General features: G+C 46.7%; 1 protein-coding gene and 1 pseudogene across 1 annotated transcript in view; both read right to left on the bottom strand.

The window, feature by feature from the left end:
• Positions 1–20,216, bottom strand: part of LOC119978252 (AT-rich interactive domain-containing protein 2-like) — a 346,118-nt gene that overhangs the window by 175,519 nt on the left and 150,383 nt on the right. The gene's annotated exons all lie outside the window — the stretch shown is intronic.
• LOC119979171 lies at positions 133–287 on the bottom strand (annotated as a pseudogene).

Below are 20,216 nucleotides of genomic sequence, written 5' to 3'. Positions count from 1 at the left end.
GAAGGCTCTTGTGCTCATCCGAGCCAAATTCAACATAAAGATTGTAAGTCAAGTGGACTCCATAATACACTTTGGAGTTTCTAAACCTTGGCCCATAATACATGGAGTTAGCTTCATACTCTTTTTTATTGTTAGGGAAGAGCGCCAACGCAGTCCCCCACAAGGTTTGCAGTTGAGTATCTCACATTTTGGGACATCGCAGGCGTCAGCACACCCAAAGTGCAATGGGCTAGCCTCGTCCTGGGCGAACCACCTTCCTGATCATGGTTTTACAGGTCAGCAGATCTTTAGTTAGGTGGATGCTAGTAAACCATTGTATCGTCACTACCAGATTACACACAAAGCATGCCAAAGTCATGTCAGACGCACCAGCAGCAAACATAGAGGAGGAAAAAGATAACATCTACAATCAGGGTATCAAGCTACTGATCGGTGATCTCATTGCTAAGCGTAATGGCAACTAGTGAGGACTGAACAGTACGACAAAGCCCTATAGGCCAGCAAGTATGCTCAACGGACACGCAAGCTCCTGCTGGCCTTCTGCAACAACAATGGGCTCAGCATTGGAAATACTTTCTTCAAAGACCAGAACACCATAAAAAGACATGGGAGGGGCAACACCCTGAAGATTGACTGCATATGTATCAGCAGCAATGGAGAACATCCTTACAAGATGTCATGACCTGCTGAAGTGTTGATATAGAATTAGCACATCACCTTGTGTTAGGTAAAATCCAGCTAAAGATGATAACAACCGCAATTTCACAATGGCCGTTTGCAACAGAGAAACAGTGCGGCATAACCATCTTGCCAATTGGGATAAGTTCAGAGCAGATTTAGCAGATCAAAACCGCGCATCCAAGAAGCACTGTGGATCATCAGCAGTAGCAGTATTGTATTCCAGCACAAGCTGAAAGCTCATGAACCAGCAGATGACTGCACAGCGTTCAGCACCATTCATGAATACTGAAGCAGTTACTATCCAAATGCAGCAAGACCTCGACAATATCCAGACTTGGGCTGACAAGCATCATTCGTGCACAGAAGCACCAGTCAATGACCATCTCCAACAAGAGACGATCTAACCATACCCTTTAACATTCAATGGCACACCACTGCTGAATTCCGCATTATCAATATTCTGGGGGTTACTATTAATCAGAAACTGAACTGGACTAGCCATTTAAATACTGTGCCTAACACAGAAGTTCAACAAGGAGGAATCTGGGGATGAGTCCCCAAAGGCCTCTCCATCATCTACAAGGAACAAGTCAGTAGTGCAATGAAATACTCTCCACTTGCCTAGATTATACAGCTCCAACAATACTCAAGAAGTTCAACACCATCCAGGACAAAGGAGACCACTTCATTGCTACCCTTCCACAAATATTCACTCCCTTGCATCCACCACCAACGAACAGTGGCAGCCGTGTCAACCATATACAAGATGCACTGTAGGAACTTGCCATGTTTCCGTAGGCAGCATCTTTCTTACCCACGACCATTACTATCTAGAAGGTTTTGTTTCATGTCACACCATCTGCTGCGTCTCTTCTCTTTGCCTCTTTTCATTCCATCCTTCGCTGCTGTCCCCCAGCTCTGGCAATCGCTGGCAACTTGTCCCCAGTGTTGGTGGTCTAGGTCACAGGACTGCTTGCCACCTTTGCAGACGTTTTTGAAAATGAAGGGACGGGTAGCAAGTGGGTCTAGTGGTGGTGAGCTCACCGTACAGTAAGTCTTTGAGCAACCATGCTGCTCACTGTAATGTTCTTTGATTATGCTCATGTTGAATTTTGTTTTACAACAAAACTATTTATTACTAACACTATGTGTCTTTGAACTGCCTGTTGACAATGAGAAATCTGTAAGTAGACAGTGAATGTCCAAAAAGCTTTTTACTTGCGCTCCGGAAGGTTACTTTTAGAATTGATGTAATTTTTCTACTTAGACAGATACAGTTAATTGATTGCACTGCACAAGAAGTTGTTTTATTTAACAGAAATGTGGGTAACCCTTAATTGTCCTTGAGGGATAGGTACCAAATGCTGCCTTGTCAGCAACATCCACATCTCATAAACGATTAAACAAATACTTTGAACCAGATTTTGCCTTTGCTCCCTGAATATTTTTGGAAGAAAAAAGTTTTTGAGAAATTAGTTAATCCTTTATAGATTTTTAAATGCAAAGCGTACTTTAAAATCTAGTTATATTTTTCAACTATCGTATTTCCCATTTTTGTATCCTTTGCAAATGCAGAAACTTAATACTTTTTTTATTTGAAGTAGTAATGGTCCTAAAACAAGCTGTTAGGGGATCTCTCCGATTGACTTCAAACTGGGTGAAAATAAATGTCTGTCCAGTTTAGGATTTCTAATCCTTTATTCTTCCTCGTGGATATTATATGTGAAAGTGGAACCAAAAGTTACTTTTTAATTTTACACCAATTATTATTATGTACAATCAACTTCTTTAAAGAAACATTCACTTCCTCAAAGTATTTTTTAAAAAATGTACTTTGAATTACTGTTGTTTTCGTATCCCCGTATAAAAATATTTGATTTGAAAATGATTATTGTGTTATAAAATTTAGCATACTTTTGTAACATTTTTTTGTAACCGATTTGGGTCATTGATAAAGATTAAACCTAGTAGCCAAGGACCACAGTTTCCTTACAAGGAAATGAATGAGAAGAGATGAATGAGAAAACAAACATATATTGCCTACTGAAGCATTCACTTGATTTATCGGTCTGAGTGATTGAAATTCTATATGATAAACATTCTGGCATTTTATCAGGCCTTCTTAATTTGTGAGAACCTTTCCCTGTCTGCTATCTGGGCGGTCTGTAGCAATAATCAATAATTCCCTTATTGCGTTTATTGCTAATTTTAGTTCTTACTATCCTAAATTATTGAAGGGCTTTGTTCAATTGAATTGACTGGTGGCATGATAGCACAGTGGTTAGCATAATTGCTTCACAGCTCCAGGTTCCCAGGTACAATTCCCGGCTTGGGTCACTGCGGAGTCCAGACGTTCTCCCCGTGTCTGCATGGGTTTCCTCCGGTTTCTCCCACAGTCCAAAGATATGCAGATTAGGTGGATTGGCCATGCTAAATTGCCCTTCGTGTCCAACAAAGATTAGGTGGGGTTACTGGGTTATGGGGATAGGGTGGAGGTGTGGGCTTAGGTAGAGTGCTCTTTCCAAGGGCCGGTGCAGACTCGATGGGCCGAATGGCCTCCTTCTGCACTGTTGATTCTACTCTAAAGGGTTACTATAATGTCTAAGATTAATACAGTTGGAAATAATGGTCTAACGTTAACTTACATTAAGATACTACAGGGCTACTCTAATATGCGATTGCTATCGACTCCTTCTAACACCTTGTCCTGGAACACATGGTGCATCTGGGTCACTTGCCTGCACACTCGCACCACCTGCTGGTCGGATGCTGGAACTACAACATATAACATAATACACATACAGATGATGATGATCTACTAATATTATGTACAGACGATAGTCAACCTATCATCACATCCTCCTTTCTTTCGAAATGGTTTTGAATCATGCACAACAGCACGGTGATTAGCAATGTTGCTTCACAGCAACAAGAACCCATGTTCAATTCCCGGCTTGTGCGGAGTCTGCATGTTATCCCAGTGTCTGCGGGGTTTCCTCTGGGTGCCACGGTTTCCTCCCACAAGTCCCGAAAGACGTGCTTGTTAGGTGAATTGAACATTCTGAATTTTCCCTCAGTGTACCCGAACAGGCACCGGTGTGATGACTAGGGGATTTTCACAATAACTTCATTGCAGTGTTAATATAAGCCTACTTGTAACACTAACAAAGACTATTATAATTGTGTACATTCAAACTATACACATATACATTGATTTTGGCACAGGTTTTGCCAAATGCAGGGCATTTTCTCAGCCCATGCATTTTGCCGCACCACCGGCACAAATGGCCACTTTCTCAGGTCTGGATCTCAGTGATTTGCTTTTGTGTTATCTCACTGGCCTTCCAGATTTTAATGGCATCTGCTAATTTTGAATCACTTTCCCTCAGCAAAAACTCACGTATTTTTCATTGTAAACTGTATATGATTTGGTATTTTATCAATGACTCATGGAGGTCTGCACAATTGCAGGATTGCCCTTTGAAATGAAGATCCGTGACAAAACAATCAAATATTTTGCCCGGGTTTTGCAGTCGCATCCTTTTGAGGTTAGCAATAGTTATCTAATTGCTAGATTATCTTTAAGTAGCTCTTCTGTTCTTCCTCCGAAGCAAATTGAAAGGTATTGTACAAATCAATTGCTTGGGGACTGGCTACTGTCATGAAGAGCGCTATTTTTCTCTCATCTGAAGCTTCTTGGAGAGCAAGAGCTTGCACGCAAAAAGTGAACTGTTGCTTGTAAGCATGCCAGTTCACATCTATGTTACCAGTCTTGAGCAGTTGGCTAGAAGTCTTCATGCTTCTATCCCTCTTCGACGATCCTGGTAGTAGTTCATTTTCCGGCCGATTTTCTCGAGACTCAGATTGTTCTCTGGTGTCTTCGCGCCGTACCTAACTTTCCCCAACTGTTCTCTTTCGACATCCACTCTCAGTACCACGTAATGTTCTTGATTATGCGGATATTGAATTTTGATGTGGTAATGTCAATGAATGTTACACTTTCTTTTCATTTATTACTATTACACTATTTATTACTAACACTACTCTAAAGGGTTACTATAATGGCCAAGATTAATTACAGTTGGAAATAATGGTCTAATACTAACTTACACTAAGATATTACAGAGCTGTTCTAATATGCGACTGCTATCAGCTCCTTACTAACACCTTGTCCTGGAACACACTGGTGCGGGTCACATACCTGCATACTCGCACCACCTGCTGGTTGGATACTAGAACTACAAGAGTAAAACATAACATAATACACATACAGATGATGATCTACCAATATTATATACAGATGATAGTCTACCTATTATCACACTCGCATGTCCAAGCCAACTCAAGCACCGATGGCTCAGTACGGCGAGGACCTCTATGTTGGCGATGTGGCCCTGCCACCTAATGCCAAGGATTTGTTGGAGTCAACGAAGATGGCATACATTGAGGCATTGTTCTTAGCAGGGACACATTGTCCAGGCCTCACTGCCATAAAGCAGGACATGAAGGACACAGGTTTGAAACATTCTTGTTCTATGCGAGTACGCCATTTTCCCCACACCAGTTTGGTCAGTCTACACATAGCAGAAGAAGCTTTCCCAATGCGCCTATTGATTTCTATGTCGAGAGGCAGGTTGTTGGTAACGGTTGAGCCCAAGAGGTTAAACTCTTGGACCACTTCCAGAGTGTGGTCACTAATGTTGATATCTGGAGCATTTCTAATATCCTGTCCCAGGATTCCAAGAGACTTATGGTTAAGCCGATTTCATTACAAGCAGCCACAAGCCTGTCGGTAAGTCTCTACAGACATTCCATCATGCGAGGTGTTAATGCAGCGTACTTCTATCTTAACTCCAAAGATGGTCAAGGTTGAACAGGCTGCCATCTGATTTTTGCGAAGGAAAATTCCTTCTTCTGAGACTTAAGTGCATGAGAACAGCAGTGAGAAGAAAATCCCAAACAGTGTAGATGAGAGGTCAGAATCCTGTTTCGCGCCGCTCGAGATGGTGAAGGGGCCAGGCACCATTGTACTGGACTATGCCATCCGTATTGTCATGAACAAAGTCATGACGCTTAGTAGCTTTCGCGGGCATCCAATTTTGCTAGGAAGTTGAAGAGACCATGTCTGCTGACGAGATCAACAGTTTTGGCAAGTTCTATGAAGGTGACGTAGAGGACATCCATTGTTCACGGTATATCTCCTGTAGCTGAAGGCAGAACGAGAGTGGATCTCTCGGTACGTGCCTCAGGGTTGACACAATCAGCCAGTTTCTGAAGTCTGCTTAAAGTGGCACAGGCAAAGGCTTTCCTACTGTGCTGGGCAGTGTAATTCCACATTAGTTGTTTCAGTCACCTTGATCTTATAGGGGGTGATGATGTTGGCATCGTGCATGTCCCGTGGGACTGTTCCTTCACCCCAGCACTGGCAAAGCAGTTTCTGAAGTTATGAGACTATATTTCATTATTTGAGGGATCATGCTGTCCCTTCCAGGCGTCTTTCTGCTGGCTAGAGAATTAATGGCTTTCCTGAGCTCTGGCTCCGTTGGCTGTTCCTCTATCTTATCCATGACTGGCAGAGCCTGAACTGCATTAAGGACAGCATCAGCGACAACATTTTCCCTGGAGTACAGTTCTAAGAAGTGCTCCACCCAGCAGTTCATTTGCTTGATTTGGTCAGTGGTCATTTCCCCCGATTTAGAGTTGGAAGGGGGAGTCTTCTTGATGGTTTGCCCAAAATCTTTCTTGATGCTGTCATACATTTCTCTGATGTTTCTGGTGTCAGAGGCCAGCTGAATAAGACTGCACAGATGGTACCAGTAGTACTTTGCACAGTGCCTAGCTGTTCTTTGTGGGGTTCACCTGGTAGATTTAAGTGCTAAAGATGTTTTGTTGCTGGGGGGCTTGCTTGCAATTCAGCAATGCGGTACGTTTGGCAACTTTGTGTGGTTCCAACTTTTCAACGTGGGCTTGAAACAAGTCTACATTCTCCTTCAAGTTTGCGAAAGCTGGTCATTGCTGAGTTATCGAGGAAGCCTCTAATATGGGCTTACTTGGCCTCTACAGGGGTGTTTCGAAGGGCTTGTTCAAGGGAGTGATTAGAACACTGTTTACAAAGGGTCTCCTGGTGAAGTCGAAGTCCAGCTGGTGCCTCTGGGATAATTTTGGATGTCATAAGAACATAAGAACTAGGAGCAGGAGTAAGCCATCTGGCCCCTTGAGCCTGCTCCGCCTTTCAATGAGATCATGAAATGAAATGAAAATGAAAATCGCTTATTGTCACGAGTAGGCTTCAATGAAGTTACTGTGAAAAGCCCCTAGTCGCCACATTCCGGCGCCTGTTCGGGGAGGCTGGTACAGGGAATTGAACCATGCTGCTGGCCTGCCTTGGTCTGCTTTAAAATGATTTAGCCCAGTGTGCTAAACCAGCCCCCAAGGACTGATCTTTTGTGGACTCAGCTCCACTTTCCGGCCTGAACACCATAACCCTTAATCCCTTTATTCTTCAAAAAAACTATCTTTATCTTAAAAACATTTAATGAAAGAGCCTCAACTGCTTCATTGGGGAAGGAATTCCATAGATTCACAACCCTTTGGGTGAAGAAGTTCCTCCTAAACTCAGTCCTAAATCTACTTCCCCTTATTTTGAGGCTATGCCCCCTAATTCTGCTTTCACCCGCCAGTGGAAACAACCTGCCCGCGTCTATCCCATCTGTTCCCTTCATAATTTTATATGTTTCCATAAGATCCCCCCACATCCTTCTAAATTCCAACGAGTACAGTCCCAGTCTACTCAACCTCTCCTCGTAATCCAACACCCTCCAGCGCCAGTACGTCCTTTCTCAGGTAAGGACACCAAAACTATACACAATACTCCAGGTGTGGCCTCACTAACACCTGATACAATTGCAGCATAACCGCCATAGTCTTAACCGCCATCCCTCTAGCAATGAAGGACAAAACTCCATTTGCCTTCTTATATCATCTGTTGTACCTGTAAACTAACTAACTATTTGTGACTCATGCATTAGCACACCCAGGTCCCTCTGCACAGCAGCATGTTTTAATATTCTATCATGCAAATAATAATTCCCTTTTGCTGTTATTCCGACCAAAATGGATAACCTCACATTTGTCAACAATGTATTCCATCTGCCAGATCCTAGCCCATTCACTTAACCTATCCAAATCCCTCTGCAGACTTCCGGTATCCTCTGCACTTTTTGCTTTACCACTCATCTTAGTGTCGTCTGCCAACTTGGACACATTGCACTCAGTCCTCAACTCCAAATCATCGATGTAAATTGTGGGCCCAACACTGATCCCTGAGGGACACCACTAGCTACTGATTGCCAACCAGATGAACACCCATTAATCCTCACTCTTTGCTTTCTATTAATTAACCAATCCTCTATCCATGCTACTACTTTACCCTTAATGCCATCCAGATGCCTCACTATTTCTTCCTCGATGATAGATTCCAGCATCTTCCCTACTACCAAAGCTAAGCTAACTGGCCTATAATTACCCGCTTTCTGCCTACCTCCTTTTTTAAACAGTGGTGTCACGTTTGCTAATTTCCAATACGCCGGAATCATCCCAGAGTCTAGTGAAATTTGGTAAATTTTCACTGCTGCATTTGCAATTTCCCTAGCCATCTCTTTTAGCACTCTGGGATGCATTCCATCAGGGCCAGGAGACTTGTTTACCTTTAGCCCCATTAGCTTGCCCATCACTACCTCCTTAGTGAAAACAATCATCTCAAGGTCCTCACCGGTCATAGCCTCATTTCCATCAGTCACTGGAATGTTATTTGGGTCTTCCACTGTGAAGACCGGCGCAAAAAACCTGTTGAGTTCCTCAGCCATTTCCTCATCTCCCATTATTAAATCTCCCTTCTAATCCTCTAAAGCAGTGCTTCTCAAAGTGTGGTACGCGTACCGGTGCCGGTACGTGAGCCATCGTCTGCCGGTACTTGGAGTGTTTCCAGAAAAGAAAGACAGTAATCCTGGATTGGCTTGTTTCGCTCACCGGTCCCTGGCACATTGAAAAAAAAACTGCCGGTACGCCACATCAGATAGTTTGAGATGCACTGCTCTAAAGGACCAATATTTACCTGAGCCACTCTTTTTTGTTTTCATATATTTGTAGAAACTTTTACTATCTGTTTTTGTATTCTGAGCAATTTACTCTCATTATCTATCTTACTCTTTATAGCTTTTTTAGTAGCTTTCTGTTACCCCCTAAACATTTCCCAGTCCTCTAGTCTCCCATTAATCTTTGCCACTTTGTATGCTTTTTCTTTCAATTTGATACTCTCCCTTATTTCCTTAGATAGTCACAGTCGATTTTCCCTCTTTCTACCGTCCTTCCTTTTTGTTGGTATAAACTTTTGCCGAGCACTGTGAAAAATCGCTTGGAAGGTTCTCCACTGTTTCACCATAAATTCTTTGCTCCCAGTCTACCTTAGCTAGGCTCTTCTCTCATCCCATTGTAACCTCCTTTGTTTACGCACAAAACATTAGTGTTCGATTTTACCTTCTCACCCTCCATCTGTATTTTAAATTCCACCTTATTGTGATTGTTCATTCCGAGAGGATCCCCAACGATGAGATCATTGATCAATCCTGTCTCATTACACAGGACCAGATCTAGGACTACAGAACAAGGCAGCAGCGCGGGTTCAATTCCCGTACTGGGCTCCCCGAACAGGCACCGCAATGTGGCGACTAGAGACTTATCACAGTAACTTCATTGAAGCCTTCTTGTTACAATAAGCGATTATTCACGGCCAAAATAAGTGGCCTGGAAAATAGATCCAGAAGGCAGAACTTTTGCATTGTAGGATTGCTGGAGGTCTGCATCCCGGAGGCTGCAGCCCAGAGTAGCTTTTCAGTCATTTTTAGAAGATGGTGGGTGACGGCGTGTTCACATGCGTTGACTTATTTTTTGATAGGGCTCTCCTCCCTTCGGTACTTGCGGCTGAGTACTCAGCGATTGTTATCTCTGATCACGCCCCACATTCCGTTGATCTACTGTTAATCCCACCCTGCCTAACGCCCACCCTGAACACTAGATACCACTCTTATCAGACAACAAATTTTGTGAGCATGGGGAGAAAGCAAACAAAGCAAATACATGAGCAAGAGCAGCATTGGGCGTCGTGAAGAGTGTTATTTCAGCAAACAGATCAGTCCGTGAGGGGCGGAAACAAGATTGCCATTCTTATTATGTATCTTAACAGTCTCACATGAGGCAGTTTGCTGTTTGAGTTTTTTAAATAAATTTGTCGTTGAGGAGTCTTGAGGCTGTAGGGAAGAAGCTGTTCCGATGTCTGGATGTGCGGGTCTTCAGACTTCTGCATCTTCTGCCTGATGGAAGGGTTTGGTAGAAAGTAATGCCTGGGTGGGAGCTGTTCCAAGAATTTACTTTCCAAAACTCGACCAGAAAGACATCAGGATCTCACACCACCGAGGACCCGGGTTCGATCCTGGCTCCGGGTCCCTGTCCGTGTGAAGTTTGCACATTCTCCCTGTGCCTGCATGGGTCTCAACCCCACAACCCAAAACTGTGCTGGATAGGTGAATTGGCCAAGTTAAATTACCCCTTAATTGGAAAGAAAAGAATTGTGTACTCCAAATTTATTTTTAAAACTCAATCACATCCAGATATAGGAACAGCTTCTTCCCCACAGCCCCAAGATTCCTGAACAACTACCCCTCGGACTGATCTGTTCCCTGTAATAATGGTATTCACGACGCCCTATGCTGCTCTTGCTCATGTATTTGCTTTGTTTGGCCCCTTGTCCCGGACTGCAACCAATCACTGTTTGTCGATGTACCATTTGTCAATGATGTTGATTATTCTTTTTGTCTACTATGTACGCACTGTGTACATTCCCTCGGCCACTGAAAAATACTTTTCACTGTACTTTGGTACATGTGACAATAAATCAAATCAAATATTCAATATTAAGGGCATGTTCAGTGACTCACCGTCTCCGCGTTCATTGCCTCCGATCCAAGTATCAATTTCATGCCTCTGACCCTGAATCTCATTACCCCTCAAGGGGGACAAGGCCACAGGACCTCTGGTGCTGTAATCTCGGGATTACTCCCTGTGCCACGTGCCAGCGACGCTAGAAATAGGAAGATAGAGCAGCTAAACACATGGCTAAACAGCTGGTGTAGGAGGGAGGGTTTCCATTATCTGGACCACTGGGAGCTCTTCCGGGGCAAGTGTGACCTGTATAAGAAGGACGGGTTGCATCTAAACTGGAGAGGCATAAATATCCTGGCCACGAGGTTTGCTAGCGTCACACGGGAGGGTTTAAACTAGTATGGCAGGGGGGTGGGTACCGGAGCAATAGATCAGAAGGTGAAAGCATTGAGGGCGAACGAGGGAATAGGGCCAGAATGGCTCTAAGGAAGAGCAGACAGGGAGATGTTGCTAAAAACAGCAGGTCTGGTGGCCTGAAGTGCATATGTTTAAATGCAAGAAGTATTATGGGTAAGGCAGATAAACTTAAGAGCTTGGATTAGTACTTGGAACTATGATGTTGTTGCCATTACAAGAGACCTGGTTGAGGGAAGGACAGGATTGGCAGCTAAACGTCCAGGATTTAGATGTTTCAGGCGGGATAGAGGGGGATGTAAAAGTGGTGGAGCAGTTGCGCTACTGGTGAGGGAGAATATTACCGCTGTACTACGGGAGGACACCTTAGAGGGCAGCGAGGCTATATGAGTAGAGATCAGGAATAAGAAGGGTGCAGTCACAATGTTGGGGGTTTACTACAGGCCTTTCAACAGCCAGCGGGAGATAGAGCAGCAGATAGGTAGACAGATTTTCAAAACGAGTAAAAACAACAGGGTTGTTGTGATAGGAGACTTCAACTTCCCCAATATTGACTGGGATTTACTTAGTGCTAGGGGCTTGGACGGGGCAGAGTTTGTGAGGAGTATCCAGGAGGGCTTCTTAAAACAATATGTAGACAGTCCAACTAGGGAAGAGGCTGTACTGGACCTGGTATTGGGGAATGAGCGCGGCCAAGTGGTAGAAGGTTCAGTAGGGGAGCATTTCGGGAACAGGGACCATAATTCAGTAAGTTTTAAAGTGCTGCTGGACAAGGATACGAGTGGTCCGAGGGTGAATGTGCTAAATTGGGGGACGGCTAATTATAACAATATTAGGCAGGAACTGAAGAACCTAGATTGGGGGTGGATGTTTGAAGGTAAATCAACATCTGGTACGTGGGAGGCTTTCAAATGTGAGTTGAAAGGTATTCAGGACCGGCATGTTCCTGTGCGGAAGAAGGATAAATACGGCAAATTTCGGGAGCCTTGGATAACAAGAGATATTGTAGGCCTCGTCAAAAAGAAAAAGGAGGCATTTATCAGGGCTAGAAGGCTGGGAACAGACAAAGCCTGTGTGGAATATAAGGAAAGTAGGAAGGAACTTAAGCAAGGAGTCAGGAGGGCTAGAAGGGGTCACGAAAAGCCATTGGCAAATAGGGTTAAGGAAAATCCCAAGGCTTTTTACACATACATAAAAAGCAAGAGGATAGATGCTGGCTGATGAGGAGGTATTTAGGAGGGTCCGGGGAAGTATTGAGGGGTATCTTAAGGCCAACGACACGGGGGAGGTCCGGGTGGGGATGGTTTGGGAGGCTCTGAAGGCAGTGATCTGGGGGGAGCTGATTTCCATCCGGGCCCATAGGGAAAGGAGGGAGAGGGAGAGACTGCTGGGGGAGCACCTGGATGTGGATAGGAGGTACGCGGAGGCCCCGGAGGAGGGGTTGCTGGGGGAACGTCGTAGCTTGCAGGCCAAGTTCGACTTGCTGACCACCAGAAAGGCAGAGACACAGTGGAGGAGGGCGCAAGGCGCGGTATGGGGAGAAGGCGAGCAGGATGTTGGTGCATCAGCTCCGCAGGCGAGATGCGGCTAGGGAAATTGGTGGAGTGATGGATAAGGGTGGGAATGTGGTGCGGAAGGGGGCAGAGGTGAACGGGGTCTTTAGGGACTTTTACGAGGAACTGTACCGGGTGGAGCCACTGGTGTGTGGGGGGGGGGGGGGGGGGGGGGGGGGGGGGGGGGATGGAGAGCTTCATGAACAGGCTACACTTCCCAAAGGTGCAGGAGGAGCTGGTGGAGGGGCTGGGAGCGCCGATAGAGTTGGAGGAGCTAGTCAGGGGGATTGGTCAAATGCAGTCAGGTAAGGCAACGGTGCTGGATGGGTTCCCGGTGGAATTTTATAAAAAGTATGCGGATCTGGTGGGCCCCCTGTTGGTGCGAGCCTTCAATGAGGCATGGGAGGGGGGGGCTTTGCCCCTGATGATGTCACGGGCGCTGATCTCTCTGATCTTGAAGCGGGATAAGGACCCCTTGCAGTGTGGATCATACAGGCCAATCACGCTCCTCAATGTGGATGCTAAGTTGCTGGCGAAGATCCTGGCCACCAGGATAGAGGACTGTGTGCCAGGGATGATATACGAGGATCAGGCAGGATTTGTCAAGGGAAGACAGCTTAACACAAATGTGCGGAGATTGTTAAATGTTATTATGATGCCGGCGGTGGAGGGGGAGGCGGAGATAGTGGTGGCGCTGGATGCAGAGAAGGCGTTTGATAGAGTTGAGTGAGGGTACCTGTGGGAGGTGCTGGAGCGGTTCGGATTCGGGGAGGGGTTCATCAAATGGGTGATGGCCGCGATGGCGAGTGTAGTTACCAATGGAAGGAGATCAGAGTACTTCAGGCTCTGCCGTGGGACCAGGCTGGGGTGCCCCCTGTCCCCCTTGCTTTTTGCACTGGCGATAGAACCTCTGGCTTTGGCGCTGAGGGAGTCGGGGAGGTGGAGAGGTCTGGTGCGGGGTGGGGAGGAACATAGGGTATCGCTGTATGCGGACGACCTGCTGTTGTATGTGGCGGACCCAGAAGGTGGAATGCCAGGGGTGATGGAGCTGTTGGCTGAGATTGGGGGCTTCTCGGGCTATAAGCTGAATCTGGGCAAGAGCGAGGTATTTGTAGTGTACCCGGGTGATCAGGAGGAGGGAATTGGGAGGCTCCCGTTTAAGAGGACAGTGAAGAGTTTCCCTGGGGATGGAGGTGGCCAGCAGTTGGGGGACTCTCCACAAGCTTAATTTCACCACGCTTGTGGAGCAGTTGGAGGAGGAATTCAAAAGGTGGGACATGGTGCCGCTATCGCTGGCGGGTAGAGTGCAGTCCGTCAAAATGACGGTTCTCCCGAGGTTCTTATTCCTTTTTCAGTGTTTGCCCATCTTTATCCCTAGGGCCTTTTTCAGGAGAGTGACTAGCAGCATCATAAGCTTTGTTTGGGCGCATGGGACCCTGAGGGTGAAGAGGGTCTTCTTGGAGCGGGGTAGAGATGGTGGGGGGCTGGCGTTACTCAATCTCAGGGTATTATTGGGCGGCCAATGTGTCGATGGTGCGCAAGTGGGTGATGGAGGGGGAGGGGGCAGCATGGAAATGGTTGGAGATGGCGTCATGTGGAGGCACAAGCCTGGGGGCCCTGGTAACGGCGCCGTTGCCGCTCCCTCCTACGAGGTATACCACGAGTCCGGTGGTGGCGGCTACCCTCAAGATTTGGGGGCAGTGGAGGCGACATAGGGGGGAAGTGGGGGGCTCGATGGAGGGTTGGCACAGAGCGGGCATCAGACAGCTGAGGGACGTGTTCATTGCTGGGAGGTTTGCGAGCCTGGGGGAGTTGGAGGAGAAATTTGGGCTCCCCTCGGGGAACATATTCTGGTACCTGCAGGTAAAGGCGTTTGCTAGGCGGCAGGTGGAGGGATTCCCTTTGCCTCCCGCGAGGGGGGTGAGTGACGGGGTGCTTACGGGGGTCTGGGTCGGGGATGGGAAGATATCTGATATCTACAAGGTAATGCAGGAGGTGGAGGAGGCGTCAGTAGAGGAGCTAAAGGCTAAGTGGGAGGGGGAACTGGGGGAACAGATCGAAGATGGGACATGGGCTGATGCCCTGGAGAGGGTTAACTCTTCCTCCTCATGTGCGCGGCTTAGCCTCATCCAATTCAAGGTGCTGCACCGGGTCCACATGTCCGGGTCTAGGATGAGTAGGTTCTTTGGGGGCGAAGACAGGTGTGTCAGGTGTTCGGGGAGTCCAGCGAACCATGCCCATATGTTCTGGGCATGCCCGGCACTGGAGGAGTTCTGGAAGGGGGTGGCGAGGACGGTGTCGAGGGTGGTAAGATCCAGGGTCAAGCCAGGCTGGGGACTCGCGATTTTTGGGGTTGGGGTGGAGCCGGGAGTGCAGGAGGCGAAAGAGGCCGGTGTTCTGGCCTTTGCGTCCCTAGTAGCCCAGCGGAGGAGGATCTTGATACAGTGGAAGGATGCGAGGCCCCCAAGCGTGGAGACCTGGATCAATGACATGGCGGGATTTATTAAGCTGGAGAAGGTCAAATTTGCCCCGAGAGGATCGGTACAAGGGTTCTTTAGGCGGTGGCAACCTTTCCTCGACTTTCTGGCTCAGCGATAGGGTACTGGGTCAGCAGCAGCAGCAACCCGGGGGGAGGAGGGGGGAGGGGGGGGGCGTTGACTATGTTTATTTAATTTAAATTTATTTTTAAGTTCTCTTGTTCTTTATTGGGTTTGGGGGGGGTGGGAGGGGGGTGAGATACATGCGTTGCTACGGTCTTGGGGGTGTTACAGCTATTATGGTGTTTTATTGTTGCTTGTCATTGTTTGTTGTTATATTTTCTGCAAAAAAATTTCAATAAAAATTATTTTTTTTAAAAAGCAAGAGGATAGCCAGGGAAAGGGTTGGCCCACTGAAGGATAGGCAAGGGAATCTATGTGTGGAGCCAGAGGAAATGGGCAAGGTGCTAAATGAATACTTTGCATCAGTATTCACCAAAGAAAAGGAATTAGTGGATGTTGAGTCTGGAGAAGGGTGTGCAGATAGCCTGGGTCACATTGAGATCCAAAAAGACGAGGTGTTGGGCGTCTTGAAAATATTAAGGTAGACAAGTCCCCAGGGCCTGATGGGATCTACCCCAGAATACTGAAGGAGGCGAGAGAGGAAATTGCTGACGCCTTGACAGAAATCTTTGGATCCTCACTGTCTTCAGGTGATGTCCCGGAGGACTGGAGAATAGCCAATGTTGTTCCTTTGTTTAAGAAGGGTAGCAAGGATAATCCAGGGAACTACAGGCCGGTGAGCCTTACGTCAGTGGCAGGGAAATTACTGGAGAGAATTCTTCGAGACAGGATTTACTCCCATTTGGAAGCAAGTGGACATATTAGTGAGAGGCAGCATGGTTTTGTGAAGGGGAGGTCGTGTCTCACTAACTTGATAGAGTTTTTCGAAGAGGTCACAAAGATGATTGATGCAGGTAGGGCAGTGTCTATATGAACTTCAGTAAGACCTTGGACAAGGTCCCTCATGGTAGACTGGTACAAAAGGTGAAGTCACACAGGATCGGGGTGAGCTGGCAAGGTGGATACAGAACTGGCTAAGTCATAGAAGGCAGAGAGTAGCAATGGAAGTGTGCTTTTCTAATTGGAGGGCTGGGACTAGTGGTGTTCTACAGGGATCAGTGCTGGGACCTTTGCTGTTCGTAGTCTATATAAATGATTTGGAGGAAAATGTAACTGGTCTGATTAGTAAGTTTGCAGACGACACAAAGGTTGGTGGAATTGCAGATAACGATGAGGACTGTCAGAGGATACAGCAGGATTTAGATCGTTTGGCGACTTGGGCGGAGAGATGGCAGATGGAGTTTAATCCAGACAAATGTGAGGTGATGCATTTTGGAAGGTCTAATGCAGGTAGGGAATATACAGTGAATGGTAGAACCCTCAAGAGTATTGACAGTCAGAGAGATCTTGGTGTACAGGTCCAGAGGTCACTGAAAGTGGCAACACAGGTGGAGAAGGTAGTCAAGGCGGCATACGGCATGCTTGCCTTCATTGGCCGCGACATTGAGTATAAGAATTGGCAAGTCATGTTGCAGCTGTATAGAACCTTAAGTTAGGCCATACTTGGAGTATAGTGTTCAATTCTGGTCGTCACACTACCAGAAGGATGTGGAGGCTTTAGAGAGAGTGCAGAAGAGATTTACCAGGATGTTGCCTAGTATGGAGGACATTCGCTGTGAGGAGCGGTTGAATAAATTTGGTTTGTTCTCACTGGAACAACGGAGGTTGAGGGGCGACCTGATAGGGATCTACAAAATTATGAGGGGCATAGACAGAGTGAATACTCAGAGGCTTTACCCCAGGATAGAGGGGTCAATTACTAGGGGGCATAGTTTTATGGTGCGAGGGGCAAGGTTTAGAGGAGATGTTCGAGGCAAGTTTTTTTTTTACACCTAGGGTACTGGGTACCTGGAACTCGCTGCCGGAGGAGGTGGTGGAAGCAGGGACGATAGTGACATTTGAGGGGCATCTGGACAAATACATGTATAGGATGGGAATAGAGGGATATGGACCCAGAAAGTGCAGAAGATTTTAGTTTAGACGGGCAGTATGTTTGGCACGGGCTTGGAGGGCCGAAGGGCCTGTTCCTGTGCTGTACTTTTCTTTGTTCTTTGTTCAGTTGAGTGTGGTCCATACCAACCCACCTCACTTATAAACATGGACGTTAGACTGCTGGTTAAGGTCCTGGCGGTCCAGCTGGAGCCTTGCAGGCACAATACCAGAGGATCAAATGGGCTTTGTGAAGGACCGACAATTGTGGGCCAATATTACTCACAGTTGAAGTCCAACTTCGCCACGCATGAGACGAATCTACCTTGGGGAATGGGGATTTTGAAGTCTGCTGACTGATTGAGACCAAGATAAACAGAGCGCAGAGTAAGAGCAGGCAGAAGGAAACCACAGGGCTCAGCGGGACTGTAGGTCTGGAGTGTTGCCGCTTAAATGCAAGAAGTATAACAAGAAAGACAGATAAACTGTGAGCCTGGATTACTGCATGGAACTATGATGTAATTGCAATTTTGGAGACATGCATAAAAGGAGGGACAGGATTGGCAGCTTAACATTCCGTGATATCGTTGTTTTAGACGGACATAAGGAGAAACAAAAGAAGTGGGGGAGTTGCATTGCTTATTAGGGAGCAGATCACAGCTGTGTTGAGGGAGTGAGGGAGCACATATTGGAGGGATCTTGTAGTGAGGCATTATGGGTGGAGCTCAGGAATAAGAAGGGTGAAATCACAATGTTGGGAGTGACTAAAGACCTCCCAACAGCCTGCAGGAGACAGGGGAGTGGTTGTGTAGTCAGATACTGAAAAGGTATGAAAAAAGCAGGGCAATTGTAATGGGTGACTTTAAATTCCCCCATATTGACTGGGAATCCCTTACAGCCAGGGGCACGGATGGAGAGCAATTTGTTGGATTCGTCCGGGAGGGCTTTTTTACACAGTATGTTGACAATCCACCCAGGGAGGAGGCATACTAGACTTGGTTTTGGGGAATGAGTCAGACCAGTGACTGATGTTTCAGCGGGGGAGCATTCTGGGCTTAGCAACCATAATTCCGTAAGATTTCAGGTAGTCATGGATAAGGACAAGAGTGGCCCGTGGGTGAGGGTGCTTAATTGGACGAGGGCCAATTACATCCAAATTAGACAGGAACTGGGGAACAGTGTAGCCACCTGGGTTGGCCACTTCCCGACTTTAAAGTGGAGATTCGCTAAGAACGCAGGGAAAAATGGACAGGTACAGGGAAGCAAGCAGAATGCCAAGCTTCCTGTATATTAGACTCGCTGAAAAGCAGACAGCACTGAAACCGACGACCATCTGCATATTGATGAGCGATCCCCGGGAACAATAGCAACAGTTAAGGTAATCGAGGCAAAGCCAGACTACTCGGCGCCAGCAGGAGCCAACAGAAAAGAAGCCAACGGACACTTAGGAACCGCCCAGCGATCAGGGAACAGCCCCAGTATTGGGGAAATCAAACCAATCGATTGGAACATGGTCCAATCAATTGGAACCAGGTACGGGGTCCGCCCAAAAGGGCGCGAAGCCCCTGGGGACTATAAATTAGGAGTCCCCAAGTTCAATTCGGTCTTCTTGGCAGGGTCTCCCAGCAGCTCGAAACAACCCTTGACAGAGACCTGCCTAGCAGCTGCACCAACAAGTGTCCAGTCAACGCACGCTACGAGATAGGCGCTCCTAACCCTTAGTCCATACCAGCTGGAAGCCTGCAGTCTCAGGATCGAACGAGAGGCCATTGTTCCCTGACCCAGTGGGTTCCTTTTCCAAAGCTAAGTATTGGCCTTTAGTGGTAGAAATAGTCTAGTTCTGTAGTATTTTATGCATGAGTAGCGATTGACTGTGTATATAATAAATGTGTTTTGATTTTAACCTTACTAACTGGTGTATTGAGTTATTGATCAGCACTTGAACTTGAACCTCGTGGTGGTATCATAACGATACCTGGCGACTCTAGAGCAAGGTTATAAACAGAGCAATTAAGTGTAAAGCACACTTAGCAAAACGAGCAACAACAGAGTAGCAGTCGAAGGTGTTTTTCAGAATGGAGATCTGTAGCTAATGGTGTTCCGCAGGGATCAGCGCTGGGACCTCTATTGTTTGTAGCATACATAAATGATCTGGAGGAAAATGTGGAAGGTCAGATTAGTAAATTTGCGGATGACAAGAAGATTGGCGGAATTGCCGACTGTGCCGAGGATCGTTAGAGGATACAACTGATAGATTTGGGCCTAGACATGGCAAATGGAGTTTAATCTGGACAAATGCGAGGTCATGCATTTTGGAGAATCAAATCTAGGTATGAATTATACTGTAAATGGCAGAACCCTTAGGATCTGGACATGCAAGTCCACAGTTCCCTAAAACTGGCAACAGGTTGCCTCGGTGATTAAGAAGGCATGTGGAATGGATCTCCGGTGGCGGCCATGGAGGAGTAGGTCGCACATTTGATAGCTCCCGCTTGTGACAGAATATTTGGAATTTTTCTCCCGTTTTTTCCGGAATTTTATTGGATAACTCAGTGGAGAGTGAGCCGGTGAGAAGAAATCCCCCACTAGTGTATGGAGAATTGGACTAGAAGTGGCCGGGTAAGAAGACAAAAGTTCAAGACAGAGGCAGGTAGAGCCGGCAATGCGAGAAAACATGGCGGAGAAGCAGGCCCACGGGGAGAGGGCACAGTGATTGAAGGAACAGCTGGTGAAGTTTTTTGAAGAATGTTTCGCCAAGCTTAAGAAAGACACGCTGGACCCGATTAAGGCACTGATTTGATCAGGTGGTGCTGGGTCAAGCAACCCACGGGCATGCGATTCAGGAGGTGGAGATAAAGGTATCCGAGCACAAGGAATATATAACCATGCTGGAGGCAAAGGTGCAGATGATGAATGACCGCCAGAAAAGAATACAGGAGAAGCTGGAGGACTTGGAGAACAGGTCCAGGAAACAGAACTTGAGAATTGTCAGCCTCCCGGAGGGAAGTGAGGGATCGGACGCAGGGGCTTATGTGGCAAGTATGTTGGAAAAGTTGATGGGGGCTGGGGCCCCTCGAAGTGGATAGAGCGCATAGAACCCTTG

Source organism: Scyliorhinus canicula, chromosome 15 (assembly GCF_902713615.1).
Source record: "Scyliorhinus canicula chromosome 15, sScyCan1.1, whole genome shotgun sequence".
In the NCBI taxonomy this organism is placed as follows: Eukaryota; Metazoa; Chordata; class Chondrichthyes; order Carcharhiniformes; family Scyliorhinidae; genus Scyliorhinus; species Scyliorhinus canicula.
This window is presented reverse-complemented; position numbering and strand designations above follow the sequence as displayed.